Below are 27,889 nucleotides of genomic sequence, written 5' to 3' on the forward strand. Positions count from 1 at the left end.
GGAGAGCCAGACAGCCGATGGGAAGGGGCTACTCGTTTTACTCACATGTTCATAAAGTATACTCTAGGATTGATTTCTTTATCTTGAGCAGGGACTGTATAGGGAAGGTAAAGAATACGGAATATTCGGCAATCACTATCTCGGACCATGCTCCGCACTGGGTGGACCTGCAGGTCGGGGGGGCGAATTACCAACGCCCGCAATGGAGGTTAGACGTAGAATTGTCGTTGTCGGAGGGGATATGAGAGAGACTTCAGAAGTGTATGCAAAACTACTTGCAGGTGAACGATACGGGGGAGGTTTCAGCAGCAACCCTGTGGGAGGCGCTGAAGGCAGTAGTGAGGGGGGAGCTGATCTCCATTCGGGCTTACAGGGTCAGGGCTGACAGAGCAGAAATGGACAGATTGGTTAGGGAAATGTATCGGATAGACGAGGAGCATGTGGGGTCCCCGGGGGAGGACCTACTCAGGGAGAGGCGGAGATTGCAGGCGGAACTGGGGGCGCTATCCACGACTAGGGCCGTGGAACAATTTAGGAAGGCGAGGGGAGTGGTGTATGAGCATAAATACTGGGAGAAGGCCAGCAGATTGCTAGCGCAGCAACTCAGGAAGAGGGAGGCGGCCAGGGAAATAAGTAGAGTGATTGATGGGGAGGGGAGCAGAGTGGAGGACCCGGCTGGACTGAATAAGGTATTCCGGGACTTTTATAGTAGGCTGTATACTTAAGAACCCCCAGAAGAGCCGGAGGAGATGAAAAGGTTCCTGGACGGGCTAACATTCCCAAAAGTGGGCGGGGTACTAGTGGACGGGCTGGGGGCCCGATTAGAGTGGAAGAGGTATTGGGGGGCCTAAGGGCCATGCAGTCGGGGAAAGCCCCGGGGCCGGATGGATACCCAGTAGAGTTTTACAAGTTCTCGGAGTTAGTGGGACCGGTCTTGACGAGGGTTTTTAATGAGGCAAGGGGCAGAGGGACCCTGCCGCCGACGATGTCGCAAGCCGCCATCTCGCTGATACTAAAGCGGGACAAGGACCCGGAATCCTGCGGGTCATACAGGCCAATCTCCCTGATCAATGTGGATGCCAAGCTCCTGGCAAAATTCCTGCCGATTAGAATTGAGGACTGCGTACCGGAGGTGATTGGCGATGATCAGACAGGGTTCGTGAAAGGCAGGCAGCTGACAGCTAACTTGAGAAGATTGTTTAATGTGATCATGATGCCCCCGACGGGCAAGGAGGTGGAGGTAGTGGTGTCAATGGACACCGAGAAGGCCTTCGACCGGGTGGAGTGGGGCTATTTGTGGGAGGTGCTTGGACGGTTTGGGTTGGGGGAGGGACTGGTTAATTGTGTCAGACTATTGTACGAGGCCCCCGTTAGGACGAACAGGACAATGTCAGATTATTTCAGACTACATTGCGGAGACCAGACAGGGATGCCCACTCTCCCTGTTGCTGTTCGCGCTGGCCATAGAGCCGTTGCGATTATGTTGAGAGCTGCAAAGGGATGGAAGGGAATGACCAGGGGCGGGGTGGAACATACGGTCTCTCTCTATGCGGACGACCTGCTCCTGTACGTGTCGGACCCACTGGCCGGGATGGAAAATATACTGGAAACACTGAGGAAGTTCGGCCGGTTTTCAGAGTACAAATTAAATATGGCCAAGAGTGAGATGTTTGTGGTGCAGGCAAGGAGCCAGGAGAATACGCTGACGGAGCTGCCATTTAGGCTGGTTGAGGAAAGTTTCCGGTGCTTGGGAATACAGGTGGCACGAGACTGGGGCAGGTTGCACAAGTTAAATTTGACCAGGGTGGTGGAACAAATGAAGAGGGAGTTTCGGAGATGGGATGCACTCCCGCTATCACTGGCGGGGAGGGTGCAGACTGTAAAGATGACAATCCTCCCTAGATTCCTGTTCATCTTCCAGTGCCTCCCGATCTTTATCCCACAGTCCTTCTTCAAAAGGACTGGCAAAATCATCATGAGCTTTGTCTGGGCGGGAAAATGAAGGCGGCGATGTTTGAGAGGAGCCGCAGTGAGGGAGGGCTGACATTGCCGAGTCTGATCAACTACTACTGGGCGGCTAACATAGCCATGATAAGGAAGTGGATGGTGGGTACTGGGTCTATCTGGGAGCGGGTGGAGGCGGCTTCATGCAGGGGCACCAGTTTGGCAGCCCTGGTCACGGCTCCCCTACCGCTGTCGCCGGCCAGGTACTCCACCAGCCCGGAAGTGGGGGCGGCCCTGCGGATATGGGGCCAGTGGAGGAGGCATGTAGGGGAGGTGGGTGCATCTGTCTGGGCTCCAATATGTGATAACCATCGATTCACCCCTGGGAACATGGATGGGAGGTTTCGAACATGGCAGCGGGCGGGGGTGAGGAGGGTGGGCGATATGTTCCTGGAGGGGAGCTTTGCGAGTTTGAGGGGCTTGGAGGAGAAATTTGATCTGGTAAGGGGAAATTATTTCAGGTACTTACAGATGCGGGACTTTGTCCGCAGACAGGTCCCATCCTTCCCACGCCTCCCGCCAATAGGGATCCAAGACAGAATAGTCTCTAGAGGAGAAGGAGGAGAGGGTAGAGTCTCAGATATTTATAAGGTGCTCATGAAGGGGGAAGAGTCCCAGACGGAGGAACTGAAACTCAAATGGGAGGAGGAGCTTGGCGGGGAAATGGAGGGCGGGCTGTGGGCAGAAGCCCTGAGTAGGATAAACTCAACCGCAAGATGTGCCAGGCTCGGCCTGATTCAATTTAAGGTTGTTTACCGGGCCCACATGACGGTAGCTCGGATGAGCAAATTCTTTGGGGTAGAGGATAAGTGCGCTAGATGTGGGAGAGGACCAGCAAACGTTCACATGTTTTGGGCATGTCCTAAGCTTAGGGGGTACTGGGAGAGATTTGCGGGGATTATGTCCCGGGTGCTAAAGACAAGGGTGGTGATGAGTCCAGGGGTGGCAATTTTTGGGGTTTCGGAAGACCTGGGAGCCCAGGGCAAGAAAGAGGCCGATGTTCTGGCCTTTGCTTCCCTGATAGCCCAGCGGCGAATACTGCTGGCATGGAGGGAATCAAAACCCCCAAAGACCGAGCTATGGCTTTCGGACAGGTCAAGTCACATTTGGAGTACTGTGTGCAGTTCTGGTCACCTCATTTTAGGAAGGATATGGAAGCTTTGGAAAAGGTGCAAAGGAGATTTACCAGGATGTTGCCTGGAATGGAGAGTAGATCATACAAGGAAAGGTTGAGGGTGCTAGGCCTTTTCTCATTAGAACGGAGAAGGATGAGGGGCGACTTGATAGAGGTTTATAAGATGATTAGGGGAATAGATAGAGTAGACAGTCAGAGACTTTTTCCCCGGGTGGAACACACCATTACAAGGGGACATAAATTTAAGATAAATGGTGGAAGATATAGAAGGGATGTCAGAGGTAGGTTCTTTACCCAGAGAGTAGTGGGGGCATGGAATGCACTGCCTGTGGAAGTAGTTGAGTCGGAAAAGTTAGGGACCTTCAAGCGGCTATTGGATAGGTACATGGATTAGGGTAGAATAATGGAGTGTAGGTTAACTTCTTAAGGGCAGCACGGTAGCATTGTGGATAGCACAATTGCTTCACAGCTCCAGGGTCCCAAGTTCGATTTCGACTTGGGTCGCTGTCTGTGTGGAGTCTGCACATCCTCCCCGTGACTGCGTGGGTTTCCTCCGGGTACTCCGGTTTCCTCCCACAGACCAAAGATGTGCGGGTTGGGTGGATTGGCCATGACAAATTGTCCAAAATTCTATGATTAACCTTGGACAAAAGTTCGGCGCAACATCGTGGGCGGAAGGGCCTGTTCTGTGCTGTATTTCTCTATCTATCTATCTCTATCAAGTTTTCTGGGTATGGAAAAAATTAAGTTCGCCTTGAGGGGATCGGTACTGGGGTTCACCCGAAGGTGGCAACCATTCATCGACTTCTTCGCGGGAGAGTGAACGTCAGCGGGGGGCCGGGGGGGGGGGGGGAATTAGAGTAGAGTAGGAGGGATAAATAGGCGGGTAGTGTCGATGGGAGAGGAGCGGGCCTGTGCAGTATGGTTCAATTGAAGTATTGATTTTACGTTGATGTTTGCACATTTTTGCCTTTTTTGTGTTTTGTTGTTATCTGTAACTGTTTACAATGCCGAAAAATACCTCAATAAAATTGTTTGATTAAAAAAAAAACCAAGCCAGAAGCAAAGTCAGCTGATGTAGTGGACAGTCTTGCGGTCGTGTTGAACACCAAGGTTGCTATGAGTTTGATTTAGCCCCAGGAGTCAGGGAGAGGGGTGGAGAAGGTGTTGGGGAACAGAGTTTGTAGGTAGGTAGATTGAATATGTTCATTTCCAAATTTAAAACTAAAGTAGTCAGAGCAGATAGTCAACATCATGCAAGTTAGTTAGGCTATGCTCATTTTCATATGTCAGCAGGTTATAAGTCAGGGTTACTGTTGAGTTGGCTCAAACAAATAAGATCCAGTAATTACGTAAAACGATAGCAAGATTCCCCCACCCCCAAAACTTGATTTCAACTTGAGTGAAATATTTCGAGACTAGTCAGACACACATTTTGGAGAGGAGTTACATTATTGCATAACATTCTGTGAAGTACACAGTGCATTGAGACGGATCAGATTTCATTTTAAGCAGCATTAAATGCTTTCCCTGTTCTATTAAAAAAAACAAGCTCCAGCTCTCTTCTCAAACACAGTCGGCCAGCAGGAATCTAAAACAAAGGAATGCAAGCATTCTGATATCACCCACTTGAAACATTTCCAGGACAGCAGACCACAAGAGCCCAAGAGAGATTTTTCTTTCCCTTGCTTTGTCCTCCCTCCAGTCATGATGGTTTCTATATCCTAATATGGAATGATGTCCCAGTTCGGTTGTGCTCTCTATCTCATGCAGCCTTGTTCTATTATATACTACTACTTGCCAAACTCTCGAGAGCTTTCTGTGATGAGTGAAGTTTCCCCACCCCCTTCCAGATCAGCAATAACACTCAGGAACAAAGCAGAAGAAAACAATGTCAACAGCTCAAAACATCAAAGGATAGTCAGTATCTTATACCGAATCTTCAGGAAAACTAAAAACAAACACCAGTCTTTGAATTCAATGTTCAGGAAACTGGTATCCCCAACACAGCTTTGATATTTTACATTTCTAACTCTAAGATGATCTGGTCTGATGATGAATTTGAAGATTTAAAAAAATTGAACAAAGACGAAGATAAGTAAGCAGGCCATGCAGTGTAAATGCCTACAGCGGAAATTATCGTATCTAATTTTTCAGGCACAGGGCCACATTTCACAGCCTATCTGCTACAGTTATATTGTAGGTGGGCATCACCTAAATTTGGTGCTGTCACTATTACCATAATTGTAGCATAGGGTCAGTGTCTGACGTGCTACAGGGGCTGAGAAGCATTTTGTTAACAGTCTTCTGCTCTTAAAGGCAGCCTGTCCCTCTTAAAGGCAAACTGCACCAAATAATATTGCTGCCATTTCAAAAATAGAAATGGAACCATCAGGTCAGGCAGCTGGTTGTAGGGTGATGAATGCATTGCTGGTGGACAGTAGAAGGACCATGATTCCAGCACTCTCCCCATACCCCTTGACAACTTTAGAGTCTAGAAATCTATTTCCGTCTTAAATTTATTTAGTGATTTTATCTCCATGGCCTTCTGTGAGAGAAAATGCCATAGGTTCACAATCCTTGGAGTGAAGAAACTTTTCCTCATCTCAGTACTAAATGGCCTACCCCATATCCTGAGACTGTGACCCCTGGTTCTAACCAGAGGAAAGACCACCCCTGCATCCAGCATGTCCAGCCCAGTCAGAATTTTATACGTTTCAAATAGATCCCCTCTCATTTTCTAAATTCCAGCGAGTACAGGCCCATTTACACCAGTCTCTCCTCGGGGGTCAAATTCAGTTTGATAGAGCGACAATGAAGAACCTTGGGATGTTTTACAACATCAAAAAGATAGGAAAAGCAAGCTGTTTTTGGAGACAGCCACCAAAAGCAGATTTTGCAAACAAGATTTATGAACACCGAGTGCAATGTGAGTGCAACATTTACATCTATAATAAAGATGGGAGATCATTGATCTGAAACATTAGGTGCAACCTTCCCAAAATTGCACAGAGTGTTGGATCAGATGAGAAAAGCGGGTGTGAAACTCACCAGCTCTACAGCTGCACTTTCTCGCCGATCTAACTGTACTCAGGATAATTTCAGAATGCTGGCAAAGAATCGAAGATCGAGCGCCATTTAAAGCTCCACCCAAGGACATCAGGGCCTTCCCCAGCAGATAAGGTAAACATGATTCCACCCACACACAAACCCCACTATGGATAAGGGGAACTCTCCCTATTGCACTCGCAGAAAAGGAATTCCCCCCCCCCCTCCCCCAATTGGAGGATGGGCTCTACCAGGCTATCTGGGGCAATGGTCAGACATGTCCCTCAAACCCTGGATTCTACAGGCACTTCGGTGCCCCGATGTCATCACCAGGACTGGTTTTTGCTTCTCACCGGTGTCACGTCACGCGGCCAGTTGGGAGGTGGGGCGGGCGGAAAAAAAAGTCATCGGCGGACATTATGGCATCGAGCTCAGTAATTATATGTTACAATGTACGGAAATCAGCAGTGCTATTTAGCAGACCAAGGTTAAAGTCCAGTTTTGGGCATGTTTAGCGGGGAGTTTCACAACAGCCATGCATTTTAAAAATAAATTTAGAGTACCCAATTCATTTTTTTCTATTAAGTGGCAATTTAGAATGGTCAATTAACCTACCCTGCACATCTTTTTGGGTTTGTGGGGGTGAAAGACACGCAGACAAGTGGAGAATGTGCAAACCCCACACGGACAGTGACCTGGGGCCATGATCGAACCCGGATCCTCAGGGCAGCAGTGCTAACCACTGCGCCACCGTGCTGCCCAATGACAGACATGTTGGGAAGATTTCAGCCCGTACTCACTTGGTGCAATTTTGCACTTGGTGCAAAATTGAGCCCCCACGAGATTCTTGACATAGCTGGCTCCCTCGCTGCCTGACTCACACCTCAGCTGCTTGCCACTAGCCAGGGGAAACTGGTTTTAAACGCTCCCTTACCACTCACTCCCAGTGCTGCGCAGACCTGCTCTTTGCTTTGTGGATGCCAACCTCGCCAGGATCCCGATGCTGTGGATGAGAGGTGGGGCACCGTGTTCCCTGACGTGGCCGGAGGACTACAGCAGGGTCAGCAATGCCACTTGGGAGGCAGTGGCAGCTGCTGTCAGTGCGGGCAGCATGACAAGGAGAACTGCTGTACACTGTCAGAAGACCAACAACCTGGAAGGGTAAGTTACCACCTCTCTCCTGGATTCCGCTCCATCTGCCACCCCTCAAATTCCCAAACCATGCCCTTCCCAATCTACTGTCTGAGATCTCGCACCATCCCCCCATTGGAACTTCAAGCTTGTTCCTCAGAATCCCCTGGCATCCAACAGCACAACTCCTTCATGTCCAGGTGCAGTGCAAACACGTGCCACCTGCTATGGACCCCCCTGACCTCAAGCATGTGGCTCACAATGGCCTCTCTTTGTCCCCACAGGAGAAGACAGACCATAAAAAACTGGAAAGAGCCAGAACAGGGGGGCGGGGTGTCCCAGAGATCTGAGTCCTCACTCCCCATGAGGAATGGACCATGGAGATCGCAGGGCTGCAAGAGGAGAGAGCAGTCACCAGCAACGAGGTTGGCTTGTGCCAGAGAGGTGAGACTCCATTGTCCCTTCATCCAGAGGCTTGTCTCAAGTGAGTTGTTCATGTCATACAAAATGATTCTTCCCTCTCACTGGCCACATGCCCATTGTCTTACAGCATCACTAGCTGATCAGGCCAGGCTATCTGGAGTCGTACACACGAAGGAGGGCTCAGAGGAGACCGCTGGTGAGACATCAAACCCATCACTCGCACCTACCACCAGCACAGAGACACGAATTTGTGGACAACATTAGTGGACAGACTTCAAGGCACAATCTGGTGAGCACCACAAAGCTGCTGAGCATAATAGCTGAAGGCAGGAACAGTCAGATATCTGCTGGATCCCAGGATACAGTTGGGTCCCAGCCAGAAGCTGATCCTCTGAACAAGGTTCTCTCAGAGCTGATGTAGATGATAGGACTCAGCAGGGAGATTCAGGAGGAGGTGTCAGTGACTGCAAGGCTGAAGGGTGGAGTCCCAAAGGCTTCAGGCACAGGAGATGGTGCCAACAATATTGGCACTGAGCCACCACTGGTATGGTGATGACCACAGAGGCAAACCTGGTAGAGCAGGGTTGAGCTGACAGACAGTCTCTTCCTCGGAGAATCTTCAGATTACGAGTGCCTGCCTGGTCCTCCTGACATGCCTGACCCTTGCCGCCGCCTGTCCTCCATTCTCCGGCTCCTCCTCGAGCTCGACATCCAGCTCCTCCTGGTCCACCTCATGTTACTCCTCAGATGAGGCCATACGTCCCTCTACCTCCTCCTGCTCCAACAGACCGCCACACTGCTGTCCCAGATTGTGGACGGCACAACAGACCACCACAAAGCGGGAGACCCTCTGGGGTGTACTGCAAAGCACCATCAGAGCAGTCAAGGCATCAGAACTGCATCTTGAGCAGCCCAATGCACAGCTCAATGACAGAATGGGTGGCAACATGGGCCTCACTGTATTGGATCTCTGCCTCGGTTGCAGGCCTTCACACCGATATCACCAGCCATGACCTCAATGGGTAGCCCTTGTCCCCCACCAGCCAACCAGTCATCCTGGGGTGGTCCTCGAAGACACTGGGGACCTCCAGAGTGCCCCAGGATGTAGATGTCATGCATACTCCCAGGGTAGCCTACACACATATGCATGATCCTGATACAGTGGTCTCATACAATCTGAACATCAGGGAGTGGAACCATTTTCTGTTAATATAGGGCACCCCCCAATGCCCCGGTGCTCACAGGGCGACATCCAGGCATCAATCACCCCGTGGACCTGGGGCATCCCGGCGATGGTGGTGAATCCTGCAGCTCAGGAATCTTGGTAGGCCAGGCACATCTCAACGGTAATATAGTCTGATGCCTGGGCATACACAGCATCCGTCACCTCCCAGCTGCGCCTGTGGGCAGAAGGTTGTGATACATCACACAGGTCCCCGCTCGAGGTCTGGAATGACCCAGTGGTGTAAACATTTAGGGCTACGGTGACCTTCACAATCACCAGAAGAGGCTTCCTCCTCCTCCATGAGGTGCTTTATCCATGAGGACGTGGTACAGGTGCTGCGCTATCTCTCCGCTGAGACGCAGTCTTCTGCAGCCAATGCTGTGTGTCAGCTCATGGAATGACAAACGGCACCTGTACACCTTGGGCCGTTGCTGGCCTTCCCTTCTATGTCCCTCCCCTGTTTGATGGGCGGCTGGCTATTCAGGGTGTGCAGCGGCCTTCTGAACATTGGATCCCACCTTCAAATTTGCTGCCTCCTATGGCGCCTGCCTGCCTTGCAAGCAATGCAAGGGCAGCCTCAATGCATTCTATGCTCGATTCGAGCAGGTAACCAAAAATCCGCTGTCGAGTGCCCTAACAGCCCACAATTCACCCATACCCACCATCACAGCTTCCAAAGTCAGATCGGCCTTCCTGAAAGTGAAACGTCGGAAGGCGATGGGCCCGGACAGGATCCGTGGTCGTGCACTCAGAGCCTGCATGGACCAGCTGGCGGAGGTATTCACAGACATCTTTAACCTGTCCCTAATCCACTCCAAGGTCCCCACCTGCTTCAGGAAGACCACCATCACACCGGTACCAAAGAAGAACCAGGCAACGTGCCTCAATTACTACCGTCCGGTGGCCCTGACTTCAGTCGTAGTGAAGTGAGAGGTTGATCATGAAGCGCATCACCTCCATACTCCCAGAACGCCTTGATCCACTGCAATTCACATACTGTCACAACCGGTCCACAGCAGACGCCATCTCCTTGGCCCTACACACATCCCGAGAGCATCTCGACAACAAGGACTCCTACATCAGACTCCTATTTATTGACTACAGCTCCGCCTTCAACACCATATTCCAGCCAAGCTCATATCAACGCTCAAAAACATAGGACTTGGCTCTCCACTCTGCAACCGGATCCTCGATTTTCTGACCAACAGACCACAATCAGTAAGAATGAACAACAACACCTCCTCCACAATAGTCCTCAATACCTGTGCCCCGCAAGGCTGCGTATTTAGCCCCCTACTCTACTCCCTGTACACACACGACTGCGTGGTAAAACTTGGTTCCAACTCCATCTACACGTTTGTTGAAGATACGACCATAGTGGGCCGGATCTCGAATAACGACGTGTCAGAATACAGGAGGGAGATAGGGCACCTAGTGGAGTGGTGTAACGACAACAATCTCTCCCTCAATGCCAGAAAAACTAAAGAGCTGGTCATTGACTTCAGGAAGCAAAGTACTGTCCACACCCCTGCCAGCATCAACAGGGCAGAGGTTGAGATGGTTAGCAGTTTCAAATTCCTAGGGGTGCACATCTCCAAAAATCTGTCCTGGTCCACCCACGTCGACGCTACCACCAAGAAAGCACAACAGCGCCTATACTTCCTCAGAAGACTAAGGAAATTCGGCATGTCCACATTAACCCTTACCAACTTTTACAGATGCACTATAGAGAGCATCCTATCGGGCTGCATCACAGCCTGGTATGGCAACTGCTCGGCCCAGGACCGCAAGAAACATTAGAGAGTCGTGAATATCGCCCAGTCCATCACACGAACCTGCCTCCCATCCATTGACTCCATCTACACCTCCCGCTGCCTGGGGAAAGCGGGCAGCATAATCAAAGATCCCTCCCACCCAGCTTACTCATTCTTCCAACTTCTTCCATCGGGCAGGAGATACAGAAGTCTGAGAACACGCACGAACTGACTCAAAAACAGCTTCTTCCCCACTGTCACCAGACTCCTAAATGACCCTCTTATGGACTGACCTCATTAACACTACACCCCTTCATACTTCACCCAATGCCGGTGCTTATGTAGTTACATTGTATATCTTGTGTTGCCCTATTATGTATTTTCTTTTATTCCCTTTTCTTCCCAAGTACTTATTGATCTGTTGAACTGCTCGCAGAAAAATACTTTTCACTGTACCGAGGTACACGTGACAATAAACAAATCCAATCCAATCAAATCCTCCACGGGATCAACACCAATAAACAGTTTGTTGTCTGGAAGAAACTGGAGATGCAGAGAGACCGACAATCAGTAGGGCTTCCATCCAGGAGCCCTCAAATCCCCCAAGCCTCCACCACCCTCACCATGACTGCCCTGCAAGAAGAGGGCCATCCAGTGAGCCAGTTGTGCTGGCAGGCCTTGGTCTGCACCTCACCCCCGGGCACATCAGGACCTCTTTACATTCGGGAGGCCATGCTCAGCTGTCCTGCACTCTTTCATACACACCCTTTGGCCACAAGAGAATCCTCAACAGTGAGGCTCTGCTCTTTAATGTTTGATTGTTGGCAGCTGCCTCTTAAGGTGCTGATGCTCCTCAAGTGCAGGACACTGGTTCTGGCATCAAAGTTTGCTGAACATGCAATGCACTAATGATCCCCAAGGCATGTGTGCCCTCGAGGATGCACTCGAGTTCAGGAGAGTGAAGTGCTCTCATTAACTAAAAAGGCTCATTCCTTATTTGAAATAGCCCTCAGCTGTGAAGCTAGAGGCTGCTCACAGTCAAATGGGGTGGAATTGACTTTCAGGCGAGAAGCTGTTGGAGGGCTCCGCTCTTTTTTTTTTTTAATTTAGAGTACCCAATTATTTTTTCCAATTAAGGGCAATTTAGCGTGGCCAATCCACCTAACCTGCACATCTTTGGGTTGTGGGGGTGAAACCCACGCAGACACGGGGAGAATGTGCAAACTCCACACGGACAGTGACCCAGGGCCGGGATTCGAACCCGGGTCCTCAGCGGCATAGGCAGCAATGCTAACCACTGCGCCACCATGCTGCCCCAACTATTTTCTGATTATATATTTATTTATTTTTAAAAATAAATTTAGAGTACCCAATTATTTTTTCCAATTAAGGGCCAATTTAGCGTGGCCAATCCATCTATCCTGCACATCTTTGGGTGAAACCCACGCAGACACGGGGAGAATGTGCAAACTCCACACGGACAGTGACCCAGGGCCGGGATTCGAACCCGGGTCCTCAGCGCCGTAGGCAGCAATGCTAACCACTGTGACACCGTGCTGCCCTTGAGGGCTCCGCTCTTGATACCTCGAGCACTGGGGCCGCAGCTCCAGTGCCCTTGACTGCACGCTGGTAAATGGCTATTCACCTCCCCCTGGGGAGTTGGGTATTTCCTGGGAGGCCGCTGCACTCAACTTCAATCTTATTAATGAGATTGAATTGAATATACATGAATGATATTCCTGCCATTTTTGGGTGAATTCCGTAATTTGTCACCGGGAACAGGCCAGGGCAATTTCAAAATGATTCACGCGTGGCACGAATCTCTATTTTGCCCTCTCCCGCTATTCATGCGGCAGCCCGGATTGCGCCCCAGATTTATGTCCAGAAACGTCACTGGCAGATGGTGGTGGTGGGGGAACAGAGAAGAGGAGGAGATCTCAAACAAAGCTCGCTGGCACAAATAGTGTCTTTGACTACACAAAATTTAGTGGCCATTGCAGGATTTGCACCCGCAGCTAGCGAGGGCACTAGATCGCACCGTTCAACTCTGTTTCTCTCTTTCCATAGATGCTGCATCCGCTGGTGAATATTTCCAGCCTTTTCTGCTATCATTATTAAAGATTAAGAACTGATTAGGATGGACCAAAAAAGACCAGGGTGCCAGTCAGGTTGAATTTAATTTCTTTCAGGCCCTTCTGAAGAAAAATAAAGTTATGTTTGGACTAAAGAACAGGCTAGGAGAATATTACAGCTTCAATCTGATTTATGTTTTTACTATAATGGTTACAGAAATGAAAATTAATACAGTTTAACAGCTAGGCCAGAAGTAGGAAATATGTAAGTAGGCAAATAACAGAGCAGCACGAACTGAGCTTAAAGAGGGAAAGGGCCGATTTGGTTTGGAGGTAGACCATGTAAACTTATTAAAATTCAAGCACACTCTTAATCATGGTTAGTACCAGTGATGTTTTTCCAGGGTGATGGAATTCACATCAGTATTATTGTCAGCACAGACTTCTAATGATAGCTGGCAAACCTGAAACTTTCTTCACAGACCTGCTGGATATTTCCAGAATTTCAGTTTCTACATGCTGCATTATGATATGGTTTTAAAAGGTTTGGCCAATAGTGATACATCAGTAAACAAAATCTGTACAACAATTTACAAAATCATAGCATCATATTCATGGCCTGTGGTTTGTAATTCTTTTGGAACAACGGACAAAATCAAACAGCTTCGTCTCCAAACGTCAATAAAAATCCCACAAATTATTTAATGACCTGGAAACATTTTAATCCATAGAATAGAATCCCTGCAATGAAGAGGAAAGTCACTCAGCTCATCAAGTCTTCACCGACCCTCCGAAAGAGCACCCTACCTAGGCACACTCCCTGCTCTATCTCTGTAACTCCACCTAACCTGTACAGCTTTGGACACTTAAGGGGCAATTTAACATGGCCAATCCACCTAACCTGCACACCTTGGATTGTGGGAGGAACAGAAGCACCCAGAGGAAAACCACGGCCGGAATAAAGTACAGGTCCCTGGAGCTGAGAGGCAGCAGTGCTAACCACTGTGCCACACTTTAAATGTCGCCTTGCACTGCACTGAAAAAGCCATCAGATAATGTTATCAGGGGCCCCTGTTTCATAGTATCATAAAGTATCATAGAATTTACAGTGCAGAAGGAGGCCATTCGACCCATCGAATCTGCACCAGCCCTTGGAAAGAGCACCCTACCTAACATAGAACATATAACAGTACAGCACAGAACAGGCCCTTCGGCCCTCGATGTTGTGCCGAGCAATGATCACCCTACTCAAACCCACGTATCCACCATGGTGCGGGGGGGGGGGGGGGGGGGGGGGGGGGGGGTGGACAGAGTGTGGTGTAGTGGTATTGTCACTGAACTAGGCTAACGGTGAAATTTCAATTCAATTAATAAAATCTGAAACTGAAAGCTAGTCTCAGTGACGATAACCATTACAACTGTCATTAATGGTCATGAAAATCCATTTGGTTGCATAATGCTCTTTAGGGAAGGAAATCTGCCGTCTTTAACTGGTCTGACCTACGTATGGCTCCTGGCAATGTAGTTGACTCTGCCCTCCGAAATGAAGCCGCTCAGTTTATAATAATAATCTATAATAATAATAGTTATTCTTGTCACAAGTAGGCTTATATTAACACAGCAATTCAGTTACTGTGAAAATCCCCTGATCACCACATTCCGGAGCCTGTTCGGGTCCACAGAGGGAGAATTCAGAGGACAATTAGGGTTAGGCAACAAATGTTGGCCTCGTCAGCGACACTCGTCTGAAAGAATAAAGCAATGCAGACACTTCACAAGAGGTTGTGAGGAATAATGCGCAGGTAGCAGGAACTAATATTATGATGGATTTTACCCCAGCAACATTTACAAAAGAAGCCTGCAACATGCTACTTCCATGGCTTGGATTTTTTTTTTCATGGCAGTGACAAATTTTAACTGTACATTTGTCACCTTAGTAGCAGCCCATGGCAATTGTATTCGACTAAAAACTGATATCTGCCGTACATACTTTTGGGTCCCACAAGTGGTCAGCGGATTATAAATTTTCAGGAGCTGACACACACAGCTCTATAGAGTTTCACTCCTTTGTGATCAGGACTAGAAACTTCTACGTTTTGGACATAACTACCTTCAAAAGAATGAAAAAGGAATTTGCTTCATCTAGCTCTAATTTGGTTCAGATTGCAAAATCCTCACACCACAGTAAACTTTTTCTTTATTCTTTTACAGATTGCGGGCATCACCGACTAGGCGGCATTCATTGCCCGGCACTAACTGCCCTTAAGAAAAAGTGGTCAGCCACCCTCTTTAATCTTTACAGCCAATGTAGCATTGGTACATGCACAGTGCTGTTAGGAAGGATATTCCAGGTTTTCGACCCAGCGACAGTGAACGAATGCAATATAGTTCCAAGTCAGGATAGTGCGTGGTTTAGAGCAGAACTTGCAGGTGGTGGCATTCTCCTAAATCTGCTGCCCTTGTCCTTCTAGGTGGTAGAGGTAGAGGGTTTTGAATGTGCTGTCAAAGGAGCCTTGGTGAGTTGCTGCAGTGCATCTTGTAGATATCATACACGGCTGACACATTGTCAGTGAATGTTGAAGTGGTGGATGGGAGGCCAATCAAACACAATGCTGAGTGTTGTTGGAGCTGCATTCATCCAGACAATTGGGAAACATTCCATCACATATCTGACCTGTGCCTTGTAACTGTTGGACAGGCTTTGTGGAGTCAGGGCGTGGGTTACTTGCTTTAAAATTCTCAGCCCATTGCCTGTTCAGTAGCTACATGGTTGATCCGGTTCAGTTACTGGTCAATAGTAATCCCCAGGATGTTGATAGTGGGGTAATTCAGAGATGGTAATATCATTTAATGTCACAAGGAGATGGTTAGATTGTTTTGCTGGTACTTTAGTGGCATGACTATTACTGGTCAGTTTTCATCTGATGCCTGAATATTGTCCAGGTTTTACTGCAGATAGTCATGGACTGCTCAGCATCTGACGAGTCACAGATGGTACTGAAATTGTGCAATCATCTGTAAGCATCCTCACTTCTGCCCTCATGATTGTGGTGGTGGAGAAGGAAGGTCAATGACGAATCAGGTGAAGATGGTTAGGCCTAGGACATTTCCCCTAAGGAACACCTGCAGCGATGTCCTTGGACACAAATGATTGACTTCTAACAACGACATCCTTCTTCCTTTGTGCTAGGTATGACTCCAACCAACAGAGTGCTTCTCATTGCTCCCCACCCCAATGATATCCCTTGACTTACTCATGTTAGGGTTCCATGGTACCACACTTGATCAAAGGTACAGTCACTGTCATCTCCCCTCTAGAGTTCAGCTCTTTTGCCCTTATTGGGACCAAGGCTGTAATGAAATTAGGATTCAAGTCGCCCTGGCAAAATGAACAGTGAGCAGGTTACTGCAGAGTGCTGCTTAATAACTCTGTTAACGACCTCTTCCATCACTTTGTTAATGCTTAAAAAGTAGACAGGTGGAGCAGTAATTGTCGGGGTTGAATTTATCAGGAACTTTGGGAATAGAGCATACCTGGAAGGTTTTCTACATTGCTGCGTAGATGCCAATGTCGTAGCCTTACATGAACAGCATGGCTATGGACAAGGTGAGTTCTGGCACACAAGTCTTCAGTAGTATTGCTAGATTATGGCCAGGGCCCATAGCCTTTACAGCATCCAGTGCCTTCAACTATTTCTTGGGGATATTTATGGAACTTCCTCCCATTAGTTGTTTACTTGTCCATCACCATTCACAACAGAATTCGGAAGAACAGCAGTGCTTCAATCTGATCTTTTGGTTTTAAAACAAGCTGCCTCCAGTGTTTGATATGCAAGTAGTCCTGTGTTCTATCTTCACCAGGTTGACACAAAGTTTTTAGGTATAAATGGTACTGATCCCAGCATGTCCTCCTGCACTCTTCATTGAACCAAGTTTGTTCTCCCAGCTTGATGGTAAAGGTAGAGTGAGGATTATGCTGGGCTACGAGGTTATGGATTGCAGTTGTGTACAATTCTGCTTCTGGTGGTCCACAACATCTCACGTGAGCCCAGTTTGCTTGACTGGCATGTAATCTATCCCATTTAGCATGGTGGTAGGGGCACACAACATGGAAGGTTTCCTCAATGTGAAGATGGCCCATTATGTCCACAAAGACAGTGTGGTGCTCACTTCTACCAATAATGGAATTGAAAAATGTATCTGCAACAGTAGATTGGTGAGAATGAGGTCAAGTGGATTTATTCTTCTTTTTGGTTCCTCACCAACTATCACAGGTCCAATCTAGCAGCTGTGTCCTTCATGACTTGGCCAGCTTGGTCAGTAGTGGTGCTACCAAGGCACACTTGGGCGAAGGATATTGAATTCCTCACCCAGATGGCATTCTGTGCTTTTGCCATCCTCAGTGCTTCTTCCAACATTGTACAACAATAGGTATTATCAGAGGCAATTGATCGCAAACAGTATTATCGTGGAAGACTGCAAAGTAACTTTACTAAAATAGTCTATCTGTCCCACAGCTCGAGACAGATCCACCGTCCTGCAGTCTCAATTTCCATAGCCTTCCACTGCCAGTCTTTCTTCGATGCTTCTCACCACCAAAAGAACCTGTCAGTCTCCTTTGTAAAGGAGCAGACTCTAGGAGGAGCTACTTCTAATCAGCATATTAACCACTTTAATTTGGGTGCTTTTTATATTACCATCAGGAAAAAACACCTTGCTTTTACATGTCTTCCTAGCAAACAACCATTTTCCTTTCAACAAACTGCACGTCACACCAGACCGCTCCGTGAACGATACTACACATCACCAGTAAACCCAACATGCATTTTAACATAACGAAAGACCATCAGCTAATTGTAGTCTTCCACCATGAAGAAACCAGTTCAAAATACAATGCAGAGAATACCAGCAAAGGCACTCTTGAGCCAAGGTTGCAGTTTTTCACCTTCCAAAGAATCTCCTCTCAACTTCTTAAATGTCACCAACTATTCCTACACTGAACTGAACACATGGAAAACGTTACTTGGTCAAAGCTTTTAAAAGTAGCTCTCAAGTCGCCCATCTCTTTTGTTGATGTCAATTTGTAACTCAAAATGAATCACGCGCAACAAACACACCACATTCCCATGAAGAGCACAAGCTGACCCCAGTCTCTTTTTTTTTTAAACCAATACTTTGGAGACTTTTGCAAGCGTGAAGAGCTATAATCAACAACAAAAAAGTAAATTGAATCTAATGCCATACACAAGACAGAGAGGGTATTAAGTATGTCAAATCCACTAACTTACCCAGGTTTCAAGTTTTGGATTACTTCAATTCCAAGCTGCAAGAAAAAGGAGGAAGATGTGTGTTTACTTCTCACCATAGTTTATGTTTGCACTTATAACACTTGAAACAGTCTATAAAATTCCGAGCTTCGACAAAGAGTCATCCAGACTCGAAACGTTAGCTCTCTTCTCTCTCCACAGATGCCGTCAGACCTGCTGAGATTGTCCAGTATTTTCTGTTTCTGTATTAAATCCCCAAAGGATCGGAAAACATCTAACTTTGGGCAGCAAACAATGTACAACCTCGATCGATAAAGGAACAGTTTTGTAAATGTATTGTATTTTGAGGCATTATTGTTTAAATCAGAAATAGTTTCTAATGGTTACTTTGACAGTACAGAAGACAATTATAGAACATCTCCCCATAATTTTCCCTCACCTAAAATACACCATCGTGGGATATCAGGCCCATTTTATTCTGGAGTGCACATCCAACCTACCATATGCTGATGACCTGAAGTACTTATATTCAAAAAAATCAACTTGCACTTTAAAGATGCTACAGCAAATGTGAACAAAAAATTGCATTTATACACCACTTCATTACAAATCTCACAGCATTCCAATGCAATTTAGAACGAATACATTACATTTGCTGGTACATAAGCAAATGCTGCTCTTAGTTTTACACACAACAAAATTCTACAAACAGCAAATGTGATCAAGGGCCGAATTAGTTCCGGAGCCATGTAGGCTTCCACAATGAGTTATTTTATTTGGAGGACGTTAGTAGAGTTAAAGGAAAAGTTACTCAATGCAAGAACAATTTCAGCCAGGCAGAATGGGCAGTGGTGCACGAGAACTGGCTGAACTGCTCTCCACGGAGCAACAAAGGCGCACGGCATTCAGGTGAAAGATGGAAAATCACAGCGGTTGTTCTCAAACATTCATGGTATACTAGCAGACATATTTGGCAGTTCTTTGAATTTGTAGTACGTAACTATCTAAAAGAAACCCCCTTTGGAACAAAAAAAACTCACCTGGCCCCCCCATTACCAACATTGGTAACAGCACATCTACCCATGATCTACCTGCTGCTCTTCACACCCCATTATATGCACTCCCCTCCATGGTGCAACTGCCAGTCCGCTCTGCACCATGTGGCAACCACACTCCACTCCCACCTCCAACTAAGCCTACCTCCAGCCCCTACTCATTTGCAAAGTTCCCGACTGCTATGCACGCTCCCTAGAAAGTCTCTATGCGACCCCAGTTTGAGAAACACTGGTGCCAAGGGACTGAACATCCATAATGCAAAGGATCAAAGATCTGACATGCTAATCCTGCCTGCTAATCTTTTCTGGCATTTTCCGATTTTACACAAAAACTCCCTCGGCTCCTCAAAACAGTGATTTGAAACCTTTTATTTTGACTTGATCAGACAAATGTTACTTTGTTTTAGCGCTATACCCAAAAGGCAATGCAGCATCACTAAATGAAAGTGGCGACCTAGATTTTATGCTCAAGTTCGTCGTGGTCTTGAACCTACATTCTTGAGATTTGGAAGCAAGAATAGTACGAAAACACGCTGACATTATTTCTTAATGATTTCATTCAGTCAAACAGAAATTTTGGCTGCAAATGTTTAGAACATTGTATGATAATGGAACAAAATTATTGTAAAATTCATCCAGCTACAATGGCCGTCTTTTTGACCGAACATTTTCAACCACCATGTTCTACATCTAGCAACTTGCTCTGCAAAGCTTTGTAAACTATATTGTCATTTAGTTACAGTACTTTCTGTACTCTTCCATTCCTGGTGGCAACTATTAGTTCCATTAACCCTCCCCTCTGCTTCTCCCCATTGCAAACACAATGCTGAACAGAAACCAAGAAACCAATAAACATCACCTTGGCTGATTCACTGAAATGAACAGGCACTTCAATCAGAGCTACTCTTCGGTCAGACCCAGGAACACAACAGCAAACAACTGCTCTCTGAAATGGCCTTGCAAGCCACTCAGTTAAATGGCAATTAGGGATGGGCAACAAGTGCTGGCCCAGACAGCAACATGCATGAAAGAATTTAAACGCCTTGAGTCTAGTTTTATTTGGCCATATGTGGTCCTTGAACCGAGTGCTTTCAAGGACATTGCTCTGAGTCTGGAGACACATGTAGGCCAGACCAGGTAAGGGTGGCACATTTAAGAACATTAGTGAACCAGGCGGGTTTTTAAACAACAAATCAGTGATAAGCCTTGTTTATTGAAACTAGCTGTCAATTCCAGATTTATTAACTCAATTTAAATTTCACCAGCTGCCGTGGTGGGATTTGAACATGTCACCAGAGTATTAGACTGGGTCTCTGGATGACAAGTCTAGTGATGTGACCACTACACCACTGCCCACCACGGGTTTGCTAAGTTTGAGTCAAGTTAAGGATTTCCAAACAAAATAAAATATTGCAAGGAATATTGATTGAATTAAACGTAGAATAATACAACACAGAGGAGGTCTTAAAAGCCCGTCGAGACTGTCTGCTGGTTTTATAATCAAAACGAAACGAGTGCATCGAAATGGTAAAAGACTGCCAGAAATAACATTGAAGAGATTTAGCTGTTAAGCCATGATTTCCCTCCAGAACATTGAAAATCAGATTTTCCAGTGGCGAAAATCAGATTTAAGTGGTGAAAGACTGAGTAAGAATGATTTATGCTCATTGTGGACACAAGTTCTCAAAGCTAAGCCCACAAAGTCAACTTTCTGTATTTGAATTTTCTAACACATTTATATTCATTATTTTCAAAGGGTTTCTGCCTCGACAGCAAAGTTTCCCTTGCAGACTTAGTGAAGTTAAATGGAGTTTCTTCAAGGACAACGAAGAAAACAAAAAAAAAAATCAATCTTTGCAGGACGTACCCAAACAGATAAGGATGGAAATCACCGATAAAACATCATTAAATGTCCTGTCTGGAAGAAAAAAAATAATAGAACACCAAGGAGAACACATGAATCAGATAGAATGTACACAACAGTGTTTCAGAATTAGGAAGAGGGAGGTCTTTAATAGAAATTTACTTTGGTCTGGAAAGGAATCTGGGGAGTACTGGAAAGTGGTTCACAATGTATGCTACAGACAGAGAATTCTTAGAATGACAGACCCACAAGATTGTCACAACGATAAGAAATGTTGGAGTTTGGGGTATTTGATTCAGAGTGGCAAAAAAATAGGGTGTGCCCGTTTCAAAATCTGCTGGATTCTTTAACTGCAAGTCACCCAGCAGTCATGGGTGATTAACCACCAACCATTTAATACCGCCAGCTTTGTAACATTTTACAAAAAAATGTTTTCCCCATTGTCACTGAAGGTTGCCAGTACTGGCAAATCAGATAATACGAAAAGTGGGATTGGTACCAGTCAGAACCAGAAATGTCTCCCATTGCTTATTGAACACAAACATTTGAAGAAGTGTTTGAGAGGCAAAGTTTATTTCATCCAAGCACTGGTCAGATGCAGTGCAGTACTGAAATTCACCCCAGTCAACTTTCAACACAAGGCATGAAATGTCGGAATGTGGTAGTGAGCAGGAATTGCCACAAACTCCCCGGTACTCGGTCCAACGAGGCCAGCAACACAATTCAATGCTAATCGGTCCACTTAACGAACTGGATGGGCTTCTCACCCCAAATGAAGGCTCACCAGCTGATTTGCCGGGTCCGCCCTCGCCAGCCCCCACTAACACTTGCTCAGCCAATCCCAGCCAGCTTGCAACAATGGCACCGAGAAGACCGGCCCCAAGATTCGGGGATGCTGACCTGGGGAGGTTCCTGGATGCAGTGGAGACCAGGAGGGATGTCCTGTTTCCCCGAGGGTCCCAGAGGGTGGGCCACACGGCAGACAGTGCTGCCCAGGATGACATGGCCGCAGCTGTCAGCTCGGGGAGTGTGACCAGGAGGACTGGCCAGCAGTGCAGGAAGAAGGTCAACGACCTACACCGGGCAGCACGAGTGAGTAGACACCAATGCCTTTCTCCCCCCCCCCCACCTTTCGAGGCAGCACCCACCCTAACTCCCCATGCGACCCCCCAGCCCTCCCTCCACCCCTCAAACCCGCTTTCACACCCACTCTCCCACCACCGCGAACCACACGTGTGGCTAATGATGCCCTCTGTGTCTCCTCAGGAAAACCTCTCCCATAATCATCGGGAGAGAGCCCAGAATGGCAGAGGGGTAGGGCCAGACATAAGAATCCTCACCCCCTTCACGGAGTGGGTCCTGCAGGTGTCCGATGTGGCCGAGGACAGGGCGATCACCCACACGGAGGCTGGCGGACACTGCAGAGGTGAGGAACCACCAGGTTCCAGTGGTGGACCTGTCAAATGTGAGTTGTTATTGCCTTACTGACCCATTCCTCCCACTGACCACATCTCCATTCTCCCACAGGTCCTCCAGCCAACAGAGCCAGCCCATCCCGGGCAACACCCTCTCCTGACTCAGAGAAGAACATTTCAGTGGAGAGCTCAAGGATGCAACGTGGTTGTGGAACAGCTGTTATCCCCACCTCCCACCAGCGCAGATACACACACCTCGGTGGGACATGTTAGTGGACAGGCATCGGGTGCACAATCTGGTGAACACCGCATCGCTGATGATGCGCATCAGATGGAGGTAGGAACCCCCAGGCGATACAGCAGTCGGAGGGCTGATGGATCCCAGGAGCCAGCTGGGTCCCAGTCTGATGCTGAGCCTGTGGCACAGAGTTACCTGGAGCTGATGTAGATGATAGGGACCAACCTGGGGGTTCAAAGGGAGACCTCAGTCGTACTGCGGCACATCCATAGACGATTGGAGGAGTCCCATGGGCTAGGGGTGCAGGAGATGGCGCTGGCAATGCGTGGAACCCAGGCCAACACCGCTAGGGTGGTGACCACAGTGGAAAGCCTGGTGCACAACGCCGGCAGCATAAGTGACGGTGTCCCAAGGCACCGCGCAGTTGGTGACGGCCATGGCTGAAGATCTCGTTGGGATGTTTTGACTCGGGGGGGGGGGGGGATCTCAGCCAGCACCAGGTCGAACCTAATGAGCTTCTGCGGGACCATGGGAACCACCAGGGCTGGCAGAGCCAGATGATGCAGGGGCAGCCAGGGCTTGAACCAGCTGCCCCTCCATCCCAAGGTGAAGCCCAGGGCCCTATGGGCACCGATTGGGAGAAGGGGGCGCTGGGTGTCAAGCCGGGCCCGTCCCATGGAGTGGTGACAGTGGGCATCAGCTCCCCCCCAAGATCCACCCCTCTGATGAGGCCATGTCTCGCAGTCAGCACACGAGACAGGGCAGCACTGCTGTGCATTTGCCACAGACAAGTGACCGGGGCCCATCGGCCTCAGAAGCCCCAGAGGATGCCCGCCAGGGCATTGAGGGTCACAGGACGAGGCAAGCAGCTGACTGCCTCCACGGGAATCATCAAGACATAGTGGTAGAGCTAGGAGGGCCAAGCACGTTGAGGACCACTGAGGGCACCAGGGGAGGTGGCACCATCCGGAGTGGCGTTTGTACAGCACATAAATATCTTTTGGTAAAACCATTATGTTGCCTGTGTCACTTCCTTCTGCAATGCGGGCTGACCCCCAGATCCTTTTCCCATCTCCACAGCACACCCCCTTCTCACTCTCCATGGCGCCCACCCTTGCGGAGGGTCCCCCTACCCCAGCTGAGTGTCCCTCAAACCCCACCGAGCACTGGGACGGCAAGCTCAGCACCCCCGGGCTCTTTGCCTGTGAGCAAAGGTGGCTACTGACCTCCCCACAGAAGCCCTTCCACCAGGTTCACGTTTTTCAAGGGGAGTATTTATCGGCGCAAGCGTGACCACTTGCTGAGGAGAACGCTAAATGACAGGAGGTTGTTGGATATGCGGTAGTTCTATTTAATTGTATGGAAATGGGGCTTAAGTGGTGATAATTGGTTTCTCGTCACGCTACGGCGAGATTCCGAATTCGCCTATGGGAGCTGGCCTGTTGCATTGCAAACTGTTTGGCACCTGGTGCGGATCTCGTTTTTGGTCTCTCGCTATTCACCGGCCTCATTACGCTTGAGCAAGAGCGTAACAAGGCCGGAGAATCACGCCCTAGGAATCATTCTAGGGGCTCTCTTCTGTATATTTTCCAAAATCTCAATATCACCATTCATATAAAACAAAACGAGCATTATAAAGCTATTTGCAGTATTCCAAGCGAGGCATGACCAAGGTATTCTACAGGGACAAAATGGCATGTAGACCTCCGAATACAATCCAAAGCCCTATTTATTATTCAAGATCGTTGCATTAGAAATTAAAGATCAGCTGTTACACAAATCAACTTTTCCCTCTTGCTGGTTTCGTCACCACCACCCGCAGGCCCATTGTAGCAGATGTGTCTGAGATGTTGGGCAGCATGGTAGCATAGTGGTTAGCACAATTGCTTCACAGCTCCAGGGTCCCAGGTTCGATTCCCGGCTTGGGTGACTGTCTGTGCGGAGTCTGCACGTTCTCCCAGTGTGTGCGTGGGTTTCCTCCGGGTGCTCCGGTTTCCTCCCACAGTCCAAAGATGTGCGGGTTAGGTGGATTGGCCATGATAAATTGCCCTTAGTGTCGAAAATTGCCCTTCGAGTTGGGTGGGGTTACTGGGTTATGGGGGAGGTGTGAGCTTGGGTAGGGTGCTCTTTCAAAGAGCCAGTGTAGACTCGATGGGCCGAATGGCCTCCTTCTGCACTGTAAATTTTATGAGAAAGAACCTGGCCAGCTTAGTCTACAGCGGTGCTACCGAGCCACTCTTGGTGACAACACCACTAACCCACCACCTCCTCATAGGTACTTACATTCATTTCCAAGATTAAATAATGCCCACTTTGGGAAAGCATTGGAAAACAGCATTGCTGAAATATAGACTTTCCACAAATTATATAAAAAGTTATGCCAATCTTTTTTTATATATAAACTTAAGAGTAACCAATTATGTTTTCCATTTAAGGGGCAACTTAGCGTCGCCAATCCACCTACCCTGCACATCTTTTTGGGTTGTGTGCACAGAGGCACAGTGGTTAGCACAATTGCTTCACAGCTCCAGGGTCCCAGGTTGGATTCCTGGCTTGGGTCACTGTCTGCGCAGAGTCTGCAAGTTCTCCCCGTGTCTGCGTGGGTTTCCTCCAGGTGCTCCGGTTTCCTCCCACAGTCCAAAGATGCGCAGGTTAGGTGGATTGGCCATGCTAAATTGCCCTTAGTCCAGGGCAGCATGGTGGCGCAGGGGGTTAGCCCTTCTGCCTCGGAGCGCCAAGGTCCCAGGTTCGATCCCGGCACTGGATCGCTGTCTGTGTGGAGTTTGCACGTTCTCCCTGTGTTTGCGTGAGTTTCACTCCAACCCAAAGATGTGTAGGCTAGGTGGATTGGCCACACTAAATTGCCCCTTAATTGGAAAAAAAAATCAATTGGGTACTCTAAATTTTTTTTTAAATAATAATAAAAATAAAAATAAATTGAATAAATTGCCCTTAGTGTCCAAAATTGCCCTTAGTGTTGGGTGGGGCTACTGAGTTATGGGGATAGGGTGGGGGTGTGGGCTTGGATAGGGTGCTCTTTCCAAGAGCCGGTGCAGACTCGATGGGTCGAATGGCCTCGTTCTGCACTGTAAATTCTATGTAAATTCAGATATGGGGAGAATGTGTAAACATCACATGTACAGTGACCCGGGGCCAGGATCGAACCTGGGTCCTCAGCGCCGTGAGGCAGCAGTGCTAACCACTGGGCCACCGTGCCGCCCCATTCTGGTGCAACTGGAGATGAGAACACTGAGCATTGAACCGAAAGGGGTATCGCCAACCTGACGGAGAAGAGGCTGGGAATAATTCTATAAGAGGCCCGACAGGCCACCATTCGATCATCCCTGTGATTGAGGTACCTATCAGAAGTCCCATCCACCAAGGGCTGCCAGCCAATCCCCACCAGCTCATGTCAGCAGCTGGTAGCAATGCATCTACCAGGGTCCCATGGACCTCAGACCAAAAGGCGAATGAAAACTTGATGGTGATCGCGGGGTGGGAGTCAGAGGCAAGGTCAGGAAGGTGGCTTTCAGGAGTCACACCTCTAACCTGTCCAGCCCCCCTTCCCGTCCCCGTCCCCCTTAAAGAAGCAACAACACTAAGAACAATCTTCTGCAAACCCGCATGTTCACATATTTCAAACAGGGAGAAACCAACAACTGGAATGGAGTCATTTGGACTTTGTTAGACAGGTTGGGGTGGCAACCTGTCTAACTGTGGTGCGCTGCTGCCTAACAGTGCCAGGGACCCAAGTTTGATTCTGGACTTGGGTGACTGTGTGTGGAGTTTGCATATTTTCCCCCTGTCTGCATGGGTTTCCTCCAGGTGCTCCGGTTTCCTCCCATGATCCAAAGATGTGCAGGTTAGGTTATGGAGATAGGGCAGGGTGGATGGGCGTGTAGACCTGGGTAGAGTGCTCTTTCGAGGGTCTGTGCAGACTCAATGGGCCGAATGTCTCCTTCTGCACTATAGGAAAATTATGAATACTAGACCCTGCAATAACAAAAAATTGAATCAAGGGTTCCATAGTTCCAGCACTACCCAGACATTCAAAAATTATATGAGCAAGCATTCAAAAATGTTATTAACCTGATTAATCCTGCTCTTGATAACTCAAAGTCAATTAAATTACTGAACAATTTTTATTAAGATAAAATTACTGAACAATTATTAGTAGACTTTACACAGCTAATCTAGTTTGCACAATAAACAATCCAGTAGCTCTGGAACAATCATGTTCCACGCAATCATTAAACACTTCCATTGTATTCATCATTGTAATCCTTATCGTGTTCCAAATAGTTTCAATGGTCAACATTAACTACTTCAGGGAAATTACATTTTTATTTCTCTCAATGGCTTTTACCAATGTTAATTCTGTATAGGCATCAGGTTCAACAGTCCAAATATAATTCAATTGGATTATAATTTCCTCAATTTAAATTTGGATTATGTTGCCTCTAAATCTTTGGTGTGAACAAGCACCATAATTATCTCAATAATTTAACACCATTTGCAATATTTTAATTACTAGAAAATGTTGCAAAGTCTGCTTTATGAAACAAATAATATTTTACAGCAACATCATGTCCAGTAGAAACAGTAAACATGTGATAAATCAACTTCGCTACAAATGGTGTTACAAGTACTGCATCAGATGCTTATAGAAAGGAGGAGCACTTTCAGGTCAAGGTATCGTACCAGCCAAAATGTGATTTTGCAAAAAAGTGGAAAGTGTAGACACATTACCACAACTACCTTCTTATCACGAACGAAAGGGACAATGCTGGAAAATCTCAGCAAGTCTGGCAGGATCTGTAGGGAGAGAAAAGAGCTACCGTTCGAGTCCGATGACTCTTTGTCAAAGCTAACAGACAGAGAGTGGGAAATATTTATACTGTGGAGTGGGAATGAAAGATGAGAATGAGGATGAGAATGAAAGATGATTATCACCGCTGACAGTCGGCAAACCAGTGCTCCTTATTTAATGGTTAAATTCCAGGACACGAGACATTTTATGATGGTTAAATACTCAAGAATAATTTAACAAGTGGAGTCAGAGTAAAGGAGAAAACAATAAAGTCTAAATCTAGGTTATTGTGCCTGTATGCGAATGCATAGTGTGGTTAAAAAGATTGGTAAATTTTGCCAGATTGCCATACAGAAATATGATGAAGGGGCTATAACAGAGACCTGCCGTTAAATGTTCTTGGATGCACAGTTTTCAGGAACAATCGGAAGGGAAGGAAAAGAGGGAG

The 27,889-nt window shown here is 47.6% G+C and overlaps 1 protein-coding gene across 3 annotated transcripts in view; it reads right to left on the bottom strand.

The window, feature by feature from the left end:
• Positions 1 to 27,889, bottom strand: part of LOC119961957 (activin receptor type-1-like) — a 136,422-nt gene that overhangs the window by 93,868 nt on the left and 14,665 nt on the right. For 2 of the 3 annotated variants that reach the window (XM_038789578.1, XM_038789580.1), the window contains exon 2: positions 18,081 to 18,115. The exons of the other annotated variant lie outside the window; for it this stretch is intronic. The gene's annotated coding sequence lies outside the window, so the exon portion shown is untranslated. The remainder of the gene's footprint in view (positions 1 to 18,080; positions 18,116 to 27,889) is intronic. 3 annotated transcript variants of the gene reach the window in all.

The sequence above is a fragment of the Scyliorhinus canicula genome, chromosome 2 (genome assembly GCF_902713615.1).
Source record: "Scyliorhinus canicula chromosome 2, sScyCan1.1, whole genome shotgun sequence".
Classification (NCBI taxonomy): Eukaryota; Metazoa; Chordata; class Chondrichthyes; order Carcharhiniformes; family Scyliorhinidae; genus Scyliorhinus; species Scyliorhinus canicula.